This window comes from Triticum aestivum, chromosome 3B, assembly GCF_018294505.1.
Source record: "Triticum aestivum cultivar Chinese Spring chromosome 3B, IWGSC CS RefSeq v2.1, whole genome shotgun sequence".
Taxonomy (NCBI): domain Eukaryota; kingdom Viridiplantae; phylum Streptophyta; class Magnoliopsida; order Poales; family Poaceae; genus Triticum; species Triticum aestivum.
In genome coordinates, this window is record NC_057801.1 from 791265385 (window position 1) to 791289508 (window position 24124).

Below are 24124 nucleotides of genomic sequence, written 5' to 3' on the forward strand. Positions count from 1 at the left end.
CAATCATTTATTATTGGTCTTCTATGCAGGCAGTGAGTTGACAGTGCGTGACTTTGGATCCCTATTCTAAGATGTAGGGGACTTCTGCATGACGGCCGTGGACGTTCTCAAATGGTCAAAGCATTGACGCGGCACACCATCATCGCACTACTGTGTTGCCTCAGGGCCTCTCGAGGTGGCCGTTGACGAGTCTCCAAGTCTGCAACTATCAGTAGCAAAAAATAATCAAGTCCGGCAAGGTCATTAAGATCTTCCAGCAATGGTTGTCTATCAAGAAAAATGTAAAAATTGATCAGGACCTTGCAACACTTCCACTGGATGCAAAAAAGAAAAAAATTCTTTAGCAATAGGGCAACGACTCAATTCTATTGAAAATCAGAGATCATGGAAACAAGATTAATAGTCGGATGTTTGTTGCGCTTGACCAACACTTCAGGGGTGGCTCGAGATGCGGGGCCGAGGAGCCACTAGGTCTGGGTGTGTGTTTGTTGGGGAAGCATCGGCTACATCAGATGTGATCAGTGCGGCGACAGTCATCCACAGATTGGAAAGATAAACTGTCTAAACTACCCTTGGGTAAATGTGATTGGTACTCCGGTAGCTTGGTAGGGAGTACCATGCTACCATAAAATAGCTCAACAAACACGGGCTGTTATGAGCTAATGATAGGGGAGACTTTCCAGTATGGAATGAGAAAATAGGATTAATTCGGTGGAGTTGGATGCATGCATGCATGGAAATGGGAGGCATATGGATGAACATCCGGGGCCGAAACTTACGTCAACATGGCACTATAGTTATTGTAGTACGCGACATACATGAACAACATGCAAAAAGGTGGCTCATGTAGGTGCGTAAGAAAACATATATCTCTTGTTGGAGAAGTGTTTGATGATTAGATCATCGAGCACTCCCTTGAGGCATATGCTACCTTGCTGCAATGTCTAGAAGGACAAGATATGGGCTGTGCAATATCGATATATTGATCGGTGCACCAGGCAGATGTGTCTCCACATGCACGCCCCTTGTGACTCTCATTGGACTCTCGTGAAGCGGATCCTTCGCTACATCCGCGGCACGATGTCCCTCGGGTTGACACTTACGGCGTCCACTTCTCTGGAGATGGTGGCCTACTCCGACGCAGACTGGGTTGGCTGCCCCGATACTCGCCGATCCACCTCTGGCTACTGCGTCTACCTCGGTCCTTCACTCGTCTCGTGGTCGTCCAAGCGACAACCCACGGTTTCGCGCTCTAGCGCGGACGCTGAGTACCGAGCTGTGGCCAACGCCGTCGCCGACTGCTCCTGGCTACGACAGTTACTTCAGGAGCTACATCACGACGTCTCCCAGACTACGGTTGTCTACTGCGACAACGTCTCTGCGGTGTACCTCTCCGCCAACCCCGTTCATCATCGCCGGACTAAACACATCGAGCTGGACATTCACTTTGTGCGCGAGCAGGTGGCTCTTGGACGCATGCGGGTTCTCCATGTGCCGACCGCTCAGCAGTTTGCCGATGTGATGACGAAGGGATTGCCGACTTCTACATTCGAGGAGTTCCGTTCCAGTCTCTGCGTCACTGGCGCCGCTTCGACTGCGGGGGGGTGTTGAGTATATTGTGTACGTGTATATTTGTGTGTAGGTCCCACCTCCCTTTTTCCTCTGTATAGTTGAGGTTGTGGCCCACCTATGTACTTATATATACGTACACAATATACTCAACACGATATGGGCTGTGCAATCTCGATATATTGATCGGTGCACCAGACACGTATATATAAGTACATAGGTGGGCCACAACCTCAACTATACAGAGGAAACAGGAGGTGGGCCCTACACACAAATATACACGTACACAATATACTCAACACAATGGATGAAGGAATACCCAGGGCACCGTGGAGCCTAAATAGCGTTACGATTGTCCCTGTGCGTTGAAGTTGCTGGCAAGGTTCCTGCATGAGTTAATGCCTACTGAATGTTACATTTTATGCTGCGGTGATGTTTCTCTCTTGTCGGTGTGATTTCTTCAAGAACATATTATTTTTATTAGTGTTGAGCATCAGTGATTACACGATGACTGTCAACAGGAAGATTGGATCTCATTGCGTTACTTTAGATTCTCCGAAATCTCACTCGTCGCCCTTCAAACAATACACAGGTTCGCATCGGCCCAATTTGGGTCATAAATTCCACTCTCTACGTGGAAGTGGCGATCTTTTAGTGTAGGAAGCACTATTCACATGGCGCCAGGCTGCATAGTCCAAAGAAAATGGTTACGTGTAGGCACTAGTGCAGATACGGTCATCGCACACGATTCGCAACCTTTATCGCACATGGAGTGTTCAACCTGCACCTTAGGCTGGTGTGCGGTAGATGAGAATCACTCACGATAAAAAAATCATGTAAGGTAGGGTGATAAGAATGTTTATATGTATCAAAGGAAAGGCTGTGAATGAATCACATTGAAAATTCATCGTTCTCTCATACCAAATTTCAACAGTTCAAAATTAACAAAGTTTCAAAAACACTTCATAACATATTCAACATGGATCTTATTTGAAAGCCCTTCATCACCAGAAACACAATTATGCAAAGCAAACTTAATTTAGACTTTTGGTTATAATAAAAACACATGCAGCCACCTGCAGGTACAGCCACCGTTGTCCCTGGAGCAGCCCCCGAGACGCTGAGAAGAAGTCATGGCCGCGGTACTTCCGAGGGCCAAGATGTTGTCGACAGCCATCTTGTGAAACGCCTCACGATGCGTGCACTCTGCTTGTAATGGTTCTGCCATAGTTTTATCTACGGTGTACTCTGCTTGTTGATGTCTTAGGCCTCGTTGTCTCACATCAACTTTGATAAAAACGATTGTGTACATTACAATGATACAGAGCCAGGGGTTTCAACCTCCTTTAAAAAAAATGCCAGCTAGATCTGAGCTGCCACACAAAAACAAATCATGTTCTAATCCACATGCAAATGGCACTGAAATTGGTCAAGGGGATCGAGTGTGGTGTATCAGTGTATTTTTGAGTGTGATACTGCTACCTTGACTAACCGGTACTAGTGATGGTGGTTGTCAGAATTCAGAATGCGCATACGGTATGGCCACGCACCAACCAAGTTCCGTTCTTTTTGCAGGAAAAACCAAATTGATATGAAAACCAAGTTCCTTTCTCACTATGCTATATTTAAACTGATACGAGACAAGAAAATCTTGGCTCCAAGCTAGATACTCCCTCCGTCCCGAAATACTCGTCGGAGAAATGCATAAAAATGGATATATCTAGAACTAAAATATGTCCAGATACATCCATTCGTCCGACAAGTATTTCAGGATGGAGGGAGTACGTATCAATGGCAAGACAATGAATGAATGTATCCATGTGACAAGGACGTATCAGGGAACTAAATTCATGATTATACAAAGATGGCCAACCATACATCAAGAGAAAACGGAAATAACTACCCATGTTAATGTTGGCAACTGGAGTGATATAAAAGTCACTTTGATAGAGATCACACGACAACCAACCGGTGAGCAGCATGGGAGTTGGAGGCATCGAGAACTAAACTCATACAGCGCTATCTCTCTATGCTACAACAGTGACCTTGAATGGTTTAGGATGACATGGATTATGTGGTATCAGCTAGCTGACTTGAGAAGGTTCTCTGATCAGGTTGTGGTCTAACCAGGCATTAAGTTGTCAGGGAAGACTAACTCGTACACCTATGCCGCCTTAACATGCCAGAATGTCTAAGCATGAGTGGAAGGAAGTACCATCGCATGTTTGAACTCACTTATGTTAAGTAATAAAATAAGTCCGTGTCCAATCAGAAACACGTATGTGCACCCTCTTCACTTAGAGCATCTCTAACCAATCCTGGATTTAGAGAAGGATACGACCAAGTACCCTTTAATAGAGTATATACTATCTTCTAGAAAAGTGTCGTTTCTAATTGATCTTCTAAATTTAATGCAGTAAAAAAATCAACACAACTTCAGTGCAAAATTAGCCTAGATTCAAACTTGATTCAAAATATTTTACATAAATTAAACGAAATTTAGACTAAGATTGCATAAACTACTCAATATCGGTCTTGTTGTCGATAATCTCCCAATCTGATTCGGTGACACCTCTGATGAGACAGCCATGTCCCTCGTCGCTAGAGTTGCTGGAGAGGTCGATAACCTCTGTCCGTCCGGGTGCATACTCCTCGTACAGTTGGCCCTCTACCACGAAACATGTCGGGTAGCGGCGGCGGAGCTCCGTCATGTAGGCCAGCTAGCTCCTCCTGGAAGCACATATCCCATGGGGTGCTTACCCGAGGGACGACCGGGTCCAACCACGGCAACCCATGGGGGAAGTTGCATTAGGCAACATCACCATAGAGATGGACCGAGTTGATGTCGTTTGCGTGCGCCACTCGTATCGCGGAGTGGAAGGAGAGAAGCTAATGATGCTTGTCGGTGTCATGGTTGTATATCTCCATGACCAACGTTCCCCACTGGCCTGGCGCACACCGATGTAATTTCTCTCCTGTGGCCACGAAGGCCGCATGTCGGGATGTGGGATGTGCCGGTGCAGGAGGGGGACGAAGCGCTGGTTCGGGAGGAAGCGCCGGCGTGTCGACGCTCGTGGCGGCGTGGATCCTTGGGCCGATTGTTGGGGATGAGCAGCGGGGAGAAGCGACGACTGGTTCCGGCCATTATTAATGACGAGAGGGCGGGGCGTTGGATTGCACGGCAGGTGCGGTGTTAGGTGAGGCGAAGTGGGGTGGAGGAGTTTTACTCCACGATCGCGGTTGGCTCGGTGTAAATTTTATCCTTCTCTAACGTTTTTTAAGCTTCGGCTATTAGTTCAGTTAAGGTTTTCCTCCTCTAAATATTTTTTGGGGATCGGTTAGACATGCCCTCATCTCTGTCTTTGGAGTTTCGATAGAACGTAGACATATTGTCCATTGAGCCAATTCATTAGCTCCAAGGCAGCTGGACCTACAAATGTAAAGCAGTTGTACTTGATCATGTCAATCGGACCAAGGTTTTTCTTTTTTTGGAGAGAAAATTCGGACCAAGGTTGGTACAGAGTCAAGAGTCAAGACACAGTTACACAGCTATGGCAATTGCAATGGCCTGCCCTGTAGTACATGCTTGCTAACTGCTCGCTTCCAGCGATTTTGGTTGAGTGGTAAGTGCACACATTGCATAGGTCGATGCCTTTCCTTTAAGGGCTCGTCTTACCCGCATGGTCCTGATGCTGGCTTTCCAAGGGATAGCTCTTAACCTCTTACTAACAATCGGCTGTGAAGTGCATGTGGTTCTCTGTAGCAGTACGTATTGTGCAAGCTTGTGCTAGAGTCCAGCCTGGTCCAGAGTCTCCAGAAACATCAATAGTAGCTGAGCTACTGAAGGTGGACGTCAGAAAAAGCTTTAGTTTGTCAAGCACAGCAACTCCGTCAGACACATCAATAGTAGCAGATAAGAGTAGTTCACACTTGGTTTAGGTTGCAGCGACTAGTTATTAGCCAGCCCGATCATCAAATTACTGGCAGTTACATCAATCAGTCGTTGATTTTCTACATGTTTATTTTCGAAAAGAAGGATTACCCTCAGCCTCTGCAAAAGCGATGCAGATATAACCATTTATTAGAATGAATGAAGTATCTAAGTGCGAACAACTTCTCAAGTAACCAAACAAAGACAACAATCAAAATCCACAATCGGCAATAATAGAATACGATGCCCAAACACCTTCCCTTCTATTGAACCCCAATCCAAACCGTTGTAGGTAGCCCGTATACCGTCTCTCATTGGTTGCAGCCAAAAGGTCATAAGACCCTAGCTTCCGCATGATGTATTAATAACCATGGATCCATCCAGATCGCTCAGTAGATAACCTGCAAAAAAATTGTAATATTTATTCTGTTAAACATCATTCTGACAGTTTCAAATAACCCAAAGTAATGCACAAATTCACCGCATGTAGTTTGGATGCGTGGCCACATGCATCTTGAGGTGCTTTCACGTGATGACCATGACTGGTCAGACAAGGTAGTAGTATCACACTACATACACGCGCCACTATAGTCCCAAGAATCGACCTTGAGCGAACACGCATGGGTGTGGACTAGGACACTGCTTGTGTTTGTGTGGAAACTGGAAAGTTACAAAAAGCCTAAGCTCGTGCAGTGCCGAATTGCACAAAATCTCCAGAGACAGGAACCGGTAAGAAGTGATGATCGCCTTCATCAGCATGGCGCCACACAGGCACACACCAAGACGAGCTAGTATTCAACTTGCGTTAATCTAGTTCACATGAACTGACCTAACTAACTAGCTGGAACAAACACTATCCGTATGTGCTCGACGGCTTATTATTTGACGAGAGACATCTACAGTATTTTATTGGGCAATGATAGGCGCCAGTGCGCCGGCCCAAACATTCAGCCGGTCGGCTGCTAGCCACCCGATCTAGAAAACAAGAGCCTGTCAGATCTCAGAGTCATCTCTTCCCTTTCACGGTCTTCCTTCTCAGTCTCACATGCATGGGGAAACCGAAAAAGAAAAAGGGGATCCACACGCTCCCCACAGGCACACTACCACCCCCTACTCGTTGCTGTTGTGGCCATGCCATACGAGCTCCGGCGAGTTCCCGCCCCTCTGGCCGCTGGGATTGCATCACAGCCACCATTGATTTTAGGCGCGATTCAGTACCATGGATGCAACTCTAAAAATGGATCAGATCTAGCACGCATGCGGCATGGCACCATGATTGCAACATCCCCAGAGTTACACCACACCGGCTCGTCGGCTTGCACTATCGTGTCCAACAAAAAAGATCTGAAAAAGCAACAAATGCTCAATGGTCGGTTGAAGCAAAATCATTATAAGGTTCCAGCAAAAATAAACGATAGTTCCAGCAAAATAACTCAGCAGGGAGACTCCCGTTTGTTTCGACTGTAGCAAACAAAAGAACGATTGTAGCAAAAAGAAAAGCTATTTCGAGCAAAAAATACACTGGTTCAAGCAAAAACATCCGTCAGCGGCGAGGGCGCGTCTGATTCCAGCAAATCGCATGGGCGATGGCGGCAAAATCTGATGCCGGTTCCAGCAAATGGATGGCCGGTTGCAGCAAAACAGGGTTCCGCAGCCCTCCTTCCATCTGCACGGTGTGAAGATCTTTCGTCGATTGAAGCAGCAAGGGGCACCGGTTCCAGATTTGGGATGCCCGGTTGCAGCAAAAAGGCCACGGCCGTCTATCACGGGTCTCCAGTACTTGTGGCTGCTGTCTCCAGCAACGGCGGGTCACCGTCGATATAAAAGGGTGCAAAGGTGGTGGATGGTGGCGCTCCCATGGTCGGAGACCTGTAGCGGTCACTGCCGCGCAACGCTATGTGTCGACAATTGGCGTGCCATGTGGAGGAAGAGCAGACACGAGCATAGGTGGTGAACCATGCGTCGACGATAACATTGGGGATGGATGGGGCGAGACGCGAGTGAGATGTAATGTGTGGTGAGGAAAATGAAGGGGATGGGTAAGGCAGTGTTGTGCCTGGTGGAAAGTTGCATTGGGCCCGTAGGCAGTGCGCGTGTGTGGGAGAAGACCAGCGCAATCTTCCGCCGGTCCGCCGGCTAGAAACATTTAACTATTTTATTGTCGCAACCTAACCTAGCAGCAGTGCCGCCGCCGCCACGCACCAGCGCCGCTGGCAGCTGCTTTGTCCCTTCATCTCCCATCACTCCCCTCCGCAGCCGCTGACGACGGTGGCGGAGGAGCCTCTCCTTCTCGCGCACGAGGGTGGCGCGGGGCACCCGAGCGAGCGGAATTGCGCCCCGGATCTAAGCCTCCACGGCGGTGGCTCGCTCCCGGTGACGATCGGAGGTGGATGGCCGCGGTGTTGCGACACGTCGGATCGGCGGCGACGTGGAGGGCTTTGGTGGACTGGTGGGCTGCGGGCGTGGTTGGCCCTCCGGTTAGATTTGATCTGGCCGGAGTGGCTTGCTTGCTCCCCGGCGACGGAGATTGGTAGTGGTCCGTGCGCACGATGCGAGATGGAGGTTCGTCGAGTGGATCCGGGTGAAAACCTCGGTCTCCGCTTGTTGCCTAGACCGGCGATGGCGGCACTCTTTGTGTCGTTACCTTCTTGAGGGCATCGTCATGGAGAAGCTCCAGACCTCTGTCTGCTACCTCCAGGGAAACCCTAGTTTAGTAGATCAGATGACGGCGGCGATCTGGTGTGGTTTCCCCGTTGAGGACGTCATTCTTGGAGGTGTACACGGGCTCGAGGGACCAGTGGACGACTTCTTTGGTAGAGCGGTGCTTCATCTTACTCATTGATGGCAGTGGATCTCGGTGGCGTGTCACAGTGGAGACTCGGTGTTTGATGCGCAGAGATGGACTCACACAGGAGGAGGAGGATGTCTGGCGTCATGGTAGCTTTGATGGCAGAGAGGCCAAGCAAGCTCGGTGCGTTAATTTCTGCTTTGAAGATGGATTGGTGGAAGACGGCGGCCACGACACATGAGAGTGCGTCGGACCGGTTTGTACCCCAAACCTAGTATGTGGCTCAGTTGGGGCCCTTGGTTTTATATGTTAGACCTTGGTGTGATGTCTGTTTTGGTATTAGGCTCAGCCTATCGGTACCCCTTCATCAGGTGGATAGGAGTAGCGACGGTTGTTGCTAAGATGGTGGCTTAAGACTATCTGATGCACTACTTTGTACGGTCCTTATGAACAATTAATAAAATGGCTGCATGCATCTTCAGATGCAGAGGCCGGAGGTAATCTTTTTTAAAAAAACATTGGATATGGAGGCATCGGGAAATAAACTCCTACGATGGAAACTTGGTCTGGATTAGACTGACGTAGCGTACGAGGTATCAGCTCACTTAGCGGATAAGGTGCCCGGATCAGGGTCTTGCCTAGATAGGCGTCAAATTGTTTCCGACAGCTATTTCATACCCCTGTGTCATCTTAGCTCTAGGCCAGTTCAAGTTGGACCTGCGTATGCTCTGCCCCGTTCCGAGACAGGATTTCGGCGGCGCCTCCGTGTTGTTCTCCGCATGTACATTCTCTCGGCATTTTGCCTAGACGTGTATTTGGAGAACAGCAGGAAGGTGTTGCCGACATTTTGTCTCGGAATGGGGTAGAGCATGGACAACATACTCAATCTACACATTCTCGGGTGGGATTAGGACCCATCTTTACCTATTACAGATGTAGGTGGATTAAATGTTGTTTCTCTTCAACCTTGTAAAAAATAAAATATTGATGTGAGTAATTTAAATGAATCCTTAATTTTATTGTGTGGCTTCCAATAATGCAGAGATGGCAGATAATCAATGCATGTATAGTGGGTTTTTCCATCGGAAGCAAGTAACAACAGAGTGGGTCAAGAAAACTGATGTGTTTTTGAAAGAGATATTCCGTAGTCCAATGAGGTTGGTGCCAGAATGCCCGTGTGCCAAATGTAAGAGACGTATGCGCATAGATAAGAGTGAGATGACTAAGCACCTTCGCACGCATGGATTTATGCCCAACTTGAATATGCCGATAAACTTTGCCCAGCAGGACCATGATAGAGAGGAGGTGATAAGACAACGCGTCGCTGATTATGAGGACGATGGGGTTAGAGACATGCTAGATGATGTCTTTGCTGCACAACCGACACCTCCATCACATTCTGTGAATGAACCGGAGGAGCCAGAGGAAACTGCAAAGGCCTTCATGGATATCTTGGCCTCGTCAAAGAAACCACTTTATGAGGGTGCCAAGCTGTCTATGTTGGATGTCATCTCGCAACTGATGGCAGTCAAGGCTGAGTACGGCTATAACCGAGGTTGCTTCGAAGCATTTCTGGAAGTATGGGCTAACAGCCTGCCTGAGGGCCATGAACTGCCGAAAACCATGTACGCTACAAAGAAAATCATGAAGGCGCTCTCCATGGATTATGAGAAAATACATGTTTGTCCAAAAAATTGCCTTTTGTTTAGGCATGAGTATGTGGATGACAATTATTGTAGGAAGTGCGGTTCCTCTCGGTATATTGAGGTGGTCGATAAGCATGGTCAGAAGCTGCAGCTAAAAATCCCTGTGAAGGTTCTTCGGTATCTTGATTTTATAAAAAGACTGAAGCACCTTTTCATCACCGAGGAGTCTGCCAAAATGATGAAGTGGCACAAGGATGGGAAAAGGTACAATCCAAAAAAAATTATACATCCATCAGAAGGTGAAGCATGGAAGTCATTCGATATAGAGTACCCGGAGGAAGCAGCCGAGGCTGGGAATGTCAGAATTGATATAACAGGTGATGGGTTCAATCCATATGGTATGTCGTCTAATCCATACATGTGTTGGCCCGTATTTGTTATTCCGCTCAATCTCCCTCCCGGCGCCATAATGCAACGCAAGACCATGTTTCTGTCGCTTATAATTCCGGGGCCTGAATATCCGGGGAAGAATTTGAGTGTATTTATGCAGCCATTGGTGGATGATTTGCACCATTCTTGGTACTTCCCGAGGTTGACATACGACCGGCATCTGCAGAATTTTTTTTGATGAAAGTATGGCTACAATATTGCATGCATGACTTTGCTGGCTATGCCCTGTTCTGCGGATGGTGTACAAGTGGAAAGATGCCTTGCCCAGTGTGCATGCAGGCCTTGATTTTCATTTGGCTGAAGAAGGGTGGCAAGTATGTTGCCTTTGACCTGCATCGACAGTTCCTCCCTCCAGACCATCCTGATAGGTAAGACAAGAAGAACTTCACAAAAGGCAAAACTGTCGATGAAGTAAACGAGATTTCAACGTTTTCTAGTGCGGATGTGCTTGCTCAGTTGAAAGCTCTTAAGCCTGATGGCGAAGGCAAAGGCAAAGGCAAAGGCAAAGGCAAAGGCAAAGGCAAAGCCACAGGCGAAGACGAGGGGGAGGGCAAAGGAAAAGGTATAGGGTAAAAATGTTTTGAATCTTAAGGTGAGACGCACAACTGGACTGACATTACCCCCTTCACGCAGCTTCCCTATTTTAAGGACCTCAAACTTCCATACAACATCGACGTTATGCACACCGAAAAGAATGTCACAGAGTCCCTTTTTTGCACGATCCTCAACATTCCTGATAAGACAAAGGATAATGTTAATGCTAGAGTCGATCAACAGAATATTTGTGATAGACCACGTCTACACATGCAGCCTCCCACAGGCAGTCGAATATCTTGGTTCAAGCCAGATGCTGACTTCGTACTTAAAAAGGATCATAAGATGGAGGCATTGAAGTGGCTGAAACACGTTGTGAAGTTCACTGATGGTTACACGTCGAATATAAGTAAGGGGGTCAATCTTTCAACGGGCAAAGTGACCAGGCTCAAGAGTCATTACTATCATGTATGGATTGAGCGGATTATGCCGGTGATGGTTCGGGGTTATGTTCCCGAGCGTGTCTGGCGTGTGCTTGCGTTGTTAAGCCATTTCTTCCGCACGTTTTGTGCTAAAGAAGTATGTCCTGAGAAGATAAAAGAAATGCATAAGAAGGCGCCAGAGTTGATATGCAAGCTAGAGAAGATCTTCCCGCCAGGCTTCTTTACTCCGATGACACATCTCATTTTGCACCTCGCGAACGAGGTATTGTTGGGGTGCCCTGTACAGAATCGTTGGCACTACGGCCCTGGCAGACAGAACAAGCATCTGAGCCAGAAATGTGGAAACAAAGCTAAGATTCAAGCTTCCATAGCTGAGGCAGTTATCCTAGAGGAGGTGGCAGACCTCAGGACAGCCTACTATTCGGACCATGTTCCCACATTGCACAATAAGGTGTCTCGATACAATACAAAAGAACCCAAGTATAAACCCAGGCTGCCTCTATTCATCGGGCAAGGTGGCAGGGCTGGATGCTCGACACCTTATCTCATGCCACGATATGAGTGGGAGGATGTCATGTTCTATATCTTGCACAACATCAAGGAAGTAGAGGATGAGTGGATGAGGTAATATCTTTGCACCACTCTTTTAGTCAATTCGTTATGTTCACTTTGGCTAGTTTTTATACTGCTTTTCTTATTGTAGTCGATTCGTTGATGAAGAGTGGACACGAATGCTGCCTCCTACTGAAGCGGAGAAACTGATGGAAGGAAAATTTCGTTGCGTGGTTCATGGAGAAAGTAATTTTTCACACTTCCCTATTACCTATTTCACCGTACAATTCCAATTAAACTCACGCACCCTATAATTTCAATTAAACTTGTAGGGAAATGATCTGAATGAATCAATGGATGAAGAATTGAGATGGGTTTCCATGGGTTTTGACCCTGCCGTCATGACATGCCAAAAGTATGATGTGAATGCGTATCGCTTCCATACAGAGGAGCACCAGAACAGTCGGCCTGATCCCAAAACAATAAATACCGGAGTCTTCACCGAAGGAGATAATAAAGTAGATTACTATGGAAGGGTAGGAAAAATATACGAGCTTACATTCAAATGTGGTCGCGACCCCCCTAAGTCTCACTGTGTTCAAATGCCGATGGTTTGACCAAAAAAAGGGTCTGAGACATACACCTTCTGTTGGTTTAGTTGAAATTAAACCATCAACCGTCTATGTCGGAGCTGATCTCTTTATCGCTACTACCCAGGCCACACAAGTATATTATCTGCCTTACCCATGCCAGAAAGAGTACCTAAAGGGTTGGGAAGTTGTGTTCAAGGTGTCGCCACATGGTAAGCTACCAGACCCGAACGATGATGATTACTACAACATAAACCCCATGACATACGAGGGATTGTTTTTTCAAGAGGAACATGATGACGTGGTCTGAAACAAGGAGGATGATGACTTGGGTTATGTTGACCTTGACCCAAATGACGACGACGCACGGATTGATGGTGAGGCAGTTGTGAATCAAAGATACATAATTATGCTTGAAAAGTTACATGAAGACGCTGACGATGAGGAAGAGCCTCCACCTCCGTCAGACAATGAAGAAGATATGTGGGATAGTGATGATGAGACCGGTCGACAAATAGATTACAATAGTGATGATTCATATGGGTTCTAGAAAATGTAAGTTCTTTTAATGATCATTACAATAGTATTCTTAATGTGCTCTTCTGTTATTAATGTCTTTCCTGTATGCTTGTTTGTTTGATATCCTTACAAATTGTTTATTCTCATCTCAATGCAGGTTTGCCAATCATGGGCAAGTCCAGCGGCGCCAGTCTCCTCAGTAAATTCAGAGGATTTACTCGGAGTGGATGAGCCCACAAGGTTCCCTCCCGACTACGCGAGGATGACACCTCACAGGGAGGTGGAGGGGTCAGGGGAGGAGACCCTAGAGGAGGAGGGGGTGGGGGGAGAGCCCCTGGAGGAGAAGGAGGTGGGGGGAGTGGCAGCCGGGGCAAAAAACTCCGGGCCGTGTCCGAAATAGGAGGGTCTTCTTCGATGCCCTCCTATGCTGAGGCACCTTCTGAGTCTGAGGAGGAGGAGTATGTTCCTGATGGCGAGGAGGAGGAGGGTGAGGAAGAGGAGGCCGAGGAGGAGGAGGCCGAGGAGGAGGGTGAGGAGGAGGGCGAGGAGGGTGGTGGAGGGGAGGTTGACCCCGATTTGTGGGGTGACTTGCCACCGGGTGCTCCGCACGGGTGGTTGCGTGGTACTTCCGGAGTACCTACACCACCTTCTATCGAGGTGCACAAGTGTCTCATTGAACCTGCGGGGACAGAGTAAGTGCCTCTCAATCATATTTTCAACACATGACAACATTTTCTTATTGTACACATGGCAATCCTTTGATTCTTTTGCAGTAACTGGATCCTTCGTGGAAAGGGCCGTAAACCGAACAACCTTATTACTGTAATGTTGAAGGAGTTTTGGCCGGGCCTATTCTGCCCGTGGCCAGACAAGGACCCGCAGCAGCGGGTTTTTGGCACGAGCTGGGCCAACTACGAGGCTTACAGCCACACGGATTACGGGACGGCCGCTAAGGCCGTGATCACCAAATTTTGGGTAAGTTCTCTTTTGAATCACTTGTCTTCAGTTTCGTTCATAGTTTATCATTGAATCACTCAACCCATGCCTTGTTTGCTTCTGGTTTATGCATGATTGCAGCAACTCTATAGAGTTCTTGACGAGCACAAGGCCAGAGCCGACATGGTCTTGCTTGCGGATGCAAAGAAGAAAGCTCGTCAGTTGCAGTACGAGGTGCGTTGGGTTGCCGTCTCGCAGTACTACCACGTACGAGGTGCGTTGGGTTCGATTTAGCAAGATTTCATCCATTTAACAAAAGTTCCGCCAATAGCCCATAATTTACACTGTTTAAAATTTGGCAAGTGTTCTGACGGACAGGTCCCAATTGTCATGGTCTTGCCACATCCATGATTTTTTCCTGCATATTTTGTGTCTCTGCTGAGCCGGTCCTCGAAGCTTCTCCCAACCAGGCCAGCCCGATGGAGGTCTCTCGCGTTGCGTCCAACGCACAACGCCTGAGTCGCCGCGCACCACACTCACCCCAATCGGTTGCATCACATGTCCAGGCTTCCGTCGGCAAGTACCCGTCAGGCTTGGTCGAACCTAGGGTTAGGCATTGTCAGGCAGTGGCCACGGCGACAGTAGCGGCAGCGTGAATTCATACCTCCTCGAGCAGTTCTTGTAAAACCGTGAAATCAAGGCATGAAACTACAACGTTGAATCCGGCTCCGTCAAGCTCGCCGACGTCGGCGTGGGCACGTCCATGTACGTGACCCCATCAGGCTGTGCTGAGTTATTCTTCCTACTTTCGTGACATAGCTGGGACCCGTCAGGTTGGTGAACAAACAAGTCCCGTCCATCATAGCAATTTGTGTACTCTTAAATTTTCGTGACTCATTCATTGGCCGGTGAGGCGTTTGGTTCGGACAGAATTATGATGCTTATTCGAAGATCATGTGTATGGATGTCACCTTTCTGCAATTGAGGTACCTTAATTTATATTTTATTCAACATTCCGAATATTGTTGAAATTCTTTTAGTTCTATGCAATTCGTAGGTTCATGTCATGCCTTTTTTTGCCATATTAAGTTCCTGTAACATGTTGTTTTATAGCTCTAAACATTACAACCTGATGTTACTTTCTGCTAAGTCTGAAACTGTTATTATTTGCAATCTTGTCATGTCCTTTTGAACATGTTCTAGTGATTTCTGGAGATAGATTAGTGTTCATGTTTTGTCATGCCTTACCTGTACTTCATGACCATGCCTTTTGTTCTCACGTTGAGATGTCGTAGCATATTTTTTTTGATGCTTGCAAGATGCCTAGTTGCTGTTTTGGACAGCTTGTCCTTTAAACTTTTATAGTGTATGCGTTGAACCGTTGCCCCGTTTTGAGTGTGCTCTATATGAAACTTACTTAGTTTTGCATGTAGTTCCATGTTATCATGTTGCGTCCTTGTTTTGAGGTGTTTGCTTGATGTTTGTATGCATTTTGCATCAATTCCATGGTTAACTTGTTTTGCTCATATCTTCTAGGCCATAGCTCCGAATTAAATGAACTTTGTATGTAACTTGACTAGAATCGCATGTACATCATCTTGGTGCATCTTAACTTGCTGTTTAACAACTTGAACATAAGGTTTATTCAGATCTGGACCTATTTCGAAATTTGCATATGAGGACTTACCGGATTAGTTGTATGTTGTTTCTGGACTCATTTAAACTTGCCTTGATGTGTTGCTCTTGTTTGCATCATCTCTTGCCATGAGTAGCGTTGTCATGCATCATACTTGAGTGTGCATCATGTTATGTATATGTGTGGTGTGTTTACCATGTTGTGTGCTTCTTCTCGATAGTTCCCGTTTCGTTGCGATCGTGAGGATTCGTTCGTCTACGCTTGGTTCGGCTTCATCCGTTCGTCTTCTTCATGGACTCGTTCTCCTTCCTTGCGGGATTTCAGGCAAGATGACCGCTACCCTGGATCTCACTACTATCATTGCTATGCTAGTTGCTTTTGTTCTATCACTTTGCTGTGCTACCTATCATTTGTTCTTCAAGCCTCCCGTTTTGCCATGTCAGCCTCTAACCTTTTTCACCCTTCCTAGCAAACCATTGCTTGGCTATGTTACCGCTTTGCTCAGCCCCTCTTATAGCGTTGTTAGTTGCAGGTGAAGTTGAAGATTGTTCCATGGTGGACAGGATTATGTTGGGATATCACAATATCTCTTATTTAATTAATGCATCTATATACTTGGTAAAGGGTGGAAGACTCGGCCTTATGCCTGATGTTTTATTCCACTCTTGCCGCCTTAGTTTCCGTCATATCGGTATTATGTTCCCGGATTTTGCGTCCCTAAGGCGGTTGGGTGATTTATGGGACCCCCTTGACAGTTCGCTTTGAATAAAACTCCTCCAGCAAGGCCCAACCTTGGTTTTACCATTTGGCTCACCACCACCTACCTTTCCCTTGGGAGTAATTAACCTAAGGGTCATCATTATTTTAGCCCCCCCCCAAGGCCAGTGCTTCTCTAAGTGCTGGTCCGAACCGAGCAGCCTGCGGGGCCACCTCAGGGAAACTCAAAGTTTGGTTTTACTCGTAGCTTGACTTATCCGGTGTTGCCCTGAGAACAAGATATGTGCAGCTCTTATCGGGATTGTCGGCGCATCGAGCGGCTTTGCTGGTCTAGTTTTACCATTGTCGAAATGTCTTGTAACCGGTATTCCGAGACTGATCGGGTCTTCCCGGGAGAAGGAATATCCTTCGTTGATCGCGAGAGCTTATCATGGGCTAAGTTGGGACACCCCAACAGGGTATAAACTTTCGAAAGCCGTGCCCGCGGTTATGCGGCAGATGAAAATTTGTTAATGTCCTGTTGTAGATAACTTGACACCAGATCCGAATGAAAATGCACCAACCGCGTGTGTAGCCGTGATGGTCTCTTTTTGGCGGAGTCCGGGAAGTGAACACGGTCTTTGGGTTATGTTTGACTTAAGTAGGAGTTTAGGATCACCTCTTGATCATTGCTAGCTACACGACCGTTCCTTTGCTTCTCTTCTCGCTCTTATCTGCGTATGTTAGCCCCCATATATTCTTAGTCGCTGCTGCAACCTCACCATTTTACCCCTTCCTTTCCCATTAAGCTTTGCTAGTCTTGATACCCATGGTAATGGGATTGCTGAGTCCTCGTGGCTCACAGATTACTACAACAACATTTGTAGGTACAGGTTATGCGATGATCTTGACGCGAGAGCGATGTTTGCTTGTCTTGGAGTTCTTCTTTTGCTTCTTCTTTGATCAGGGGATAGGTTCCAGGTCGACAGCCTGGGCTAGCAGGGTGGATGTCGTTTGAGTTTCTGTTTGTGTTTCATCCGTAGTCGGATGATGCTCTTATTTATTGTGATGTTGTATTCGTGTGGCATTTTATGCCTCTTGTATGTATCCCCATCTATTATGTAATGTTGATGTAATGATATCCACCTTGCAAAAGCGTTTCAATATGTGGTTCTATCCTTGGTGGGACCTTCAAGTGTCTTTAGGATAGTATCGCATATTGGGCATGACAAGTTGGTATCAGAGCCTCGACCGACCCTAGGAGCCCCCTTGATTGATCGTGAAGTTTGGCCGTTGTCGAGTCTAGAAGAAAAGTGTTTTCAGAGTCTAGTTATATCGGAGAGTAGGAATTCTTTTTACTCCTCAGCCCTTTCGCCGCTCTGGTGAGGAATCTTGATGTAGGTGTTTTGAATTACTCCTCTTCCCCTTCAAATTTTTTCTTTAGGATCACGCAGTTGGTTTTTCGATCGTTGTTCCTCAGCTCTTTTCATCCGGTGCATTTCTCGTCAAGTTGACTCGAGCCTCTTCATCTTTGCCAAGTTCAATCCTCAGTTGTCTTCTTTTTCCACCCACCCACCATTTTTCTCCTCGGAGCCGGAGTCTGTAATCCAGTATCCATCCTACTCATGTGAAGCCTTTGCTTTGTTTCAACTGGTGTTGTCTCTTCAAGATATTCGTCGGTTTCCCCTTCCAAGTTGCCTTTGTTTTCCCGCCCTCCCACCCTCTTCTTCCTGGAGCTTGAGTCTATTTCGAGCATCAATTTCATTCGTGCGGAGTATTTTCAGTCTTTCCTCAATTGTCTCAACCTGTGGATTCTCTTTTGTTCGACATTCTTCTTCTCTTTTTCTTTTTCAGTGGACTCAAATCAAGTTTTCGGGTTGAACAAATTCTTTTCCTTGGACCAAGTGTTTTCCTTGCTCGTTTTCCTCTCGCCATTCAATCATTCCGGAGTTCGGAAGACATCTCGGGAGATTCGTCTGTGTTCTAATTAAGTCGAGGTTGTCACCTCATTCAAATATTTCAATTGTTCCGGTGCATCATCTATCTCGTGAACAATCCTTTTTTTTCAACGGTGTTTTCTTTAGTGGTCCCTAACCCACAGGTTCCCACCCAGGAACTTACCTGACTCTTCTAATTATTCCGGAGCCATTCCTAATTCCTTTCAAAGTGTGACGTAAGAATGGATTTCATCAGTCAGATGTTCTCCAAGATCTCGTTCAAATTCTTTCATTGTTGCCTCAACCTCTTCGCTTTTTCGTTCTCCCGGAGTATCTCAGTAAATTTTGGTGGTGTTTCTCGTCGTCATTTGAAGAACGAAGAGGAGTTTTTCCTCTAAATCTTGTCCGCTATCTCGAAGTTTCGTGGTTCTAGCTTCATGTTATCCTCATGAATTATTCCATTTGTCAGATATTCTTTTCTTACCCATCCGGAGTATGTCAGGAGTTGTTTTCCCGTTTCTTTTCACCGGAGGCCATCGTTCCAGAAGAATTCTTTGTCCTCTCATTTCAGCTACCGTTATCAAATTATCCCGGTGCTTCGTTCAAGTGTTCTTTAATCAGCTCATGATCTCTTTGTTCTCTTGCATCTAAATCCCCTCTAGCATATTGGTTCTTCTAATGTCCTCGACCATCTCATCGAAACCTCCATCTAAAGCATCAAAACTTTAATCTTATTCTTTCATCCTTCAATATATCTCATCATCCTTTTTGTCATCGGAGTTCTTCATGGTGGTTCTTCATGATTTAATTCATTCTTCAAGAGTTCATCAAGATTCTTGTTGGTGGAGCTCAAGTATCTTTTCTTCTCGCATCTCGAAGTGTAATTAATTCTCCGTATTCTTTTGAAGTGGAGTTTTGCATTTCTTCGTTCTTCTCATCTATTCTATCATTTCTGTTTGTGGCCGGTTATCACCTTATGATTTTGAGATGTTATCCATAAGTCCACAACAAGCAAATTCTTTTCGTTGTTGATTTTTCTCAACAACTCCATTCAATCCTTCTAAATTCTTTCCATTCCATTCTTTCAAATTTTCCGAAGGCATCGCATTGTTCATCATGTCAAGTGCCATCCCATCTTGTGGAGCTTGTGTTCTATTCCTCCATGTTTCGTCCGGAGTGCTGCCTAAATCCTTTCAGTATTATTCGTTTCTTATCTCGTTTTAACCGGAGTGGTTTCATAGTCTATCTGGTACCGTGAGCTTTCGATTCTCGTCATTCTTGTCGTTCCTCTCTTCTTATTGAGTGCTCTCGATTCTTTGCTTCTTCTCTTGAGTTCTTGACTTCACCTCTTCCTTTCCCTTCCGTCTCGGTCCTAATATCTCGGGACGAGATCTCTTGTTAGTGGAGGAGTGTTGTAACGCCCCGGATTCGATGCGCCAGGTGTCCGCCAGTTATTCGCGGTTGTTGCCATGTCATTTGCTTGCGTGTTGCATTTTTCCATCTCATCATGTGCATCTCATTTTGCATACGTGTTCGTCTCATGCATTCGAGCATTTTCCCTGTTGTCCGTTTTGCAATCCGGCACTCCTATGTCACCTGGCGCCCCCTTTTGCCTCTTTTTATGTGCGAGTGTTAAACTTTCTCGGAATGGACCGCGATTTGCCAAGTGGCCTTGGCATACCACCAGTAGACCGCCTGTCAAGTTTCGTGCCATTTGGAGTCTGTTTGATACTCCAACGGTTAACCGGGTAGCCGTAAAAGCCTCTTTTGTCTTGCTGCCCAACACCCCTATAAATTGGCCCATAACCAATCTAAGTCAATTCCATGGTCTCGGTGGCCGAAAACCACTCCCCATTTGGACTCTCCTAGCTCCCTCTACCTATAAATATGTGCCCCTCCCGGAATTTTTGCGGATGAACCCTAGCCTTTCCCCTTTCTCCCGCAGCCGGACGCATTCTCCCCCGCCGGACATGTCCGCACCACCGTCCCCCGACCAACCATAGCGCGACACGTCAGCCCCGCCGCCCTATCTCTCCTCCCTCCGCTGCCGCGCCATCCGGGGCCCAGATCCGGCCCGCCCCAGGCCGAACCGGGCCATCCCGGCCCGCGCGCCGCCCGCCGCTGCCCGGGCGCCTCGCCGTCGCCTCCCGCGGGCTCCCGCACTGAGCGCCGCCGTCAGCCGCCGCTCGCGCCGCCCCGCCGCCTCGGATCCTCGCCGCTGGTTGCTTCCCTCGCCGCCCCGACGACCAACGCCTCGCCGCCCGCTCCTTCGCGCTCGTCGCTGGTCCCGCATGCCGCCGCCACCCGCCTCTCCGACGACCTCCGCCGCCTCGCCTCCCGTCCGTCGTCGCTGGCCTCCGGCGGGCCGCCATCGCCGGACCCGGACCCGTCCTCGGCCGGATCTGGTAAGGTGGACCAGATCCACCGGGTTCCCCATCCAAACACCGCGCCTCGTCCCGGATTTCTCCGTCCCGAACCGCTCCGTCCCGTTGACTTTCCCCAAGGTCCAATTTTCTCTAAGTCCCCAGATCTTCTGTTATTTTTTATGCCCTATTCATCACATCATAACTCCATGCATGCTGCTCCGCTTCATGCATGTGATATATCAAAATGTTCATTGTGAGATGCTCTTCATTTCATTCCATTGTGCCATGCTTGATTGATTCCATCTTGATGCCCTAATCATCGTCGCAAGAGTGCTAAATAATGTTGTCTGTTGTCTGTTAACAGAACATGCTCATTTTTCATTTTTGCCATGTTTAATGTGTGCATCCTATGAGAATGAGCTCTACATGTGTTTTATACTACATCATACCATATTTACAGACGTGCAATCCATGTATTTTTGTGAGTCTTGTAGTGAGTGGATCGATCTTGTTAATTAGGGTACTTGCTGTTACTGTTTTGCTAGTCTGAATCTGCTATACCATGATGCTATGTAAACCTGCTGCTACAAGTCATTCTATGCATAATCTGGAGATGTTCACTAAGGATGGTTTGTTACACATGTCATGATCTATCCATCTATGCCCCTGGTTGCATTTATAGCCTGCTGTATCTTGTTGTAATCTTGCTCTCAAATTGCTAAATAATGTTGTTGTCAGCCTTTTAACATTAAGTTCAGTTTTGCGATGAGTTTTGCTAGTGATCCATGCACCCTATGAACTTGTTCTTACCATTCTTAGCTTCATCAACATGTCTTCCTACTATTGGTTACCTTTTCATGCCATTTATTGCTCTGTGGTGAGAGGTACAAGCTCACCAACATGCCTACTTATTGTTTTTCCTGCCATGTATGAATCTGTCATATCATTTGCCATGTTTGCATGGATGCTACCATGTTTTCTGTTGATCTTTGGAATTAGGTCAGCAAGGGACTTTTGTTCTATGCAATTCGTAGGTTCATGCCATGCCTTTTTTTGCCATGTTAAGTTCATGTAACATGTTGTTTTATAGCTCTAAACATTACAACCTGATGCTACTTCCTGCTAAGTCTGAAACTGTTATTATTTGCAATCTTGTCATGTCCTTTTGAGCATGTTCTAGTGATTTCTGGAGATAGGTCAGTGTTCATGTTTTGTCATGCTTTACCCGTACTTCATGCCCATGTCTTTTCTTCTCACGTTGAGATGTCGTAGCATATTTTTTTGATGCTTGCAAGATGCCTAGTTGCTGTTTTGGACAGCTTGTCCTTTAAACTTTTATAGTGTATGCGTTGAACCGTTGCTCTGTTTTGAGTGTGCTCTATATGAAACTTACTTAGTTTTGCATGTAGTTCCATATTATCTTGTTGCATCCTTGTTTTGAGGTGTTTGCTTGATGTTTGTATGCATTTTGCATCAATGCCATGGTTAACTTGTTTTGCTCATATCTTCTAGGCCGTAGCTCCGAATTAAATGAACTTTGTATGTAACTTGACTAGAATCGCGTGTAGATCATCTTGGTGCATCTTAACTTGCTGTTTAACAACTTAAACATCAGGTTTATTCAGATCTGGACCTATTTCGAAATTTGCATATGAGGACTTACAGGATTAGTTGTATGTTGTTTCCGGACTCATTTAAACTTGCCTTGATGTGTTGCTCTTGTTTGCATCATCTCTTGCCATGAGTAACTTCATGTAGCCTTTGTCATGCATCATACTTGAGTGTGCATCATGTCATGTATATGTGTGGTGTGTTTACCATGTTGTGTGCTTCTTCTCGATACTTCCCGTTTCGTTGCGATCCTGAGGATTCGTTCGTCTACGCTTGGTTCGGCTTCATCCGTCCGTCTTCTTCATGGACTAGTTCTCCTTCCTTGCGGGATTTCAGGCAAGATGACCGCTACCCTGGATCTCACTACTATCATTGCTATGCTAGTTGCTTCGTTCTATCGCTTTGCTGCGCTACCTATCATTTGTTCTTCAAGCCTCCCATTTTGCCATGTCAGCCTCTAACCTTTTTCACCCTTCCTAACAAACCATTGCTTGGCTATGTTACCGCTTTGCTCAGCCCCTCTTATAGCGTTGTTAGTTGCAGGTGAAGTTGAAGATTGTTCCATGGTGGACAGGATTATGTTGGGATATCACAATATCTCTTATTTAATTAATGCATCTATATACTTGGTAAAGGGTGGAAGACTCGGCCTTATGCCTGATGTTTTGTTCCACTCTTGCCGCCCTAGTTTCCGTCATATCGGTATTATGTTCCCGGATTTTGCGTCCCTAACGCGGTTGGGTGATTTATGGGACCCCCTTGACAGTTCGCTTTGAATAAAACTCCTCCAGCAAGGCCCAACCTTGGTTTTACCATTTGCCTCACCACCACCTACCTTTCCCTTGGGAGTAATTAACCCAAGGGTCATCTTTATTTTAGCCCCCCCCCCCCCCCCCCGGGCCAGTGCTTCTCTAAGTGTTGGTCCGAACCGAGCAGCCTGTGGGGGCACCTCGGGGAAACTCAAAGTCTGGTTTTACTCGTAGCTTGACTTATCCGGTGTTGCCCTGAGAACGAGATATGTGCAGCTCCTATCGGGATTGTCGGCGCATCGGGCGGCTTTGCTGGTCTTGTTTTACCATTGTCGAAATGTCTTGTAACCGGGATTTCGAGACTGATTGGGTCTTCCCGGGAGAAGGAATATCCTTCGTTGATCGCGAGAGCTTATCATGGGCTAAGTTGGGACACCCCTGCAGGGTATAAACTTTCAAAAGCCGTGCCCGCGGTTATGCGGCAGATGGGAATTTGTTAATGTCCGGTTGTAGATAACTTGACACCAGATCCGAATTAAAATGCATCAACCGCGTGTGTAGCCGTGATGGTCTCTTTTCGGCGGAGTCCAGGAAGTGAACACGGTCTTTGGGTTATGTTTGACGTAAGTAAGAGTTCAGGATCACCTCTTGATCATTGCTAACTATACGACCGTTCCTTTGCTTCTCTTCTCGCTCTTATCTGCGTATGTTAGCCACCATATATGCTTAGTCGCTGCTGCAACCTCACCACTTTACCCCTTCCTTTCCCATTAAGCGTTGCTAGTCTTGATACCCATGGTAATGGGATTGCTGAGTCCTCGTGGCTCACAGATTACTACAACAACAGTTGCAGGTACAGGTTATGCGATGATCTTGACGCGAGAGCAATGTTTGCTTGTCTTGGAGTTCTTCTGTTGCTTCTTCTTCGATCAGGGGATAGGTTCCAGGTCGGCAGCCTGGGCTAGCAGGGTGGATGTCGTTTGAGTTTCTGTTTGTGTTTCATCCGTAGTCGGATGATGCTCTTATGTATTGTGATGTTGTATTCGTGTGGCATTTTATGCCTCTTGTATGTATCCCCATCTATTATGTAATGTTGATGTAATGATATCCACCTTGCAAAAGCGTTTTAATATGCGGTTCTATCCTTGGTGGGACCTTCGAGTCTCTTTAG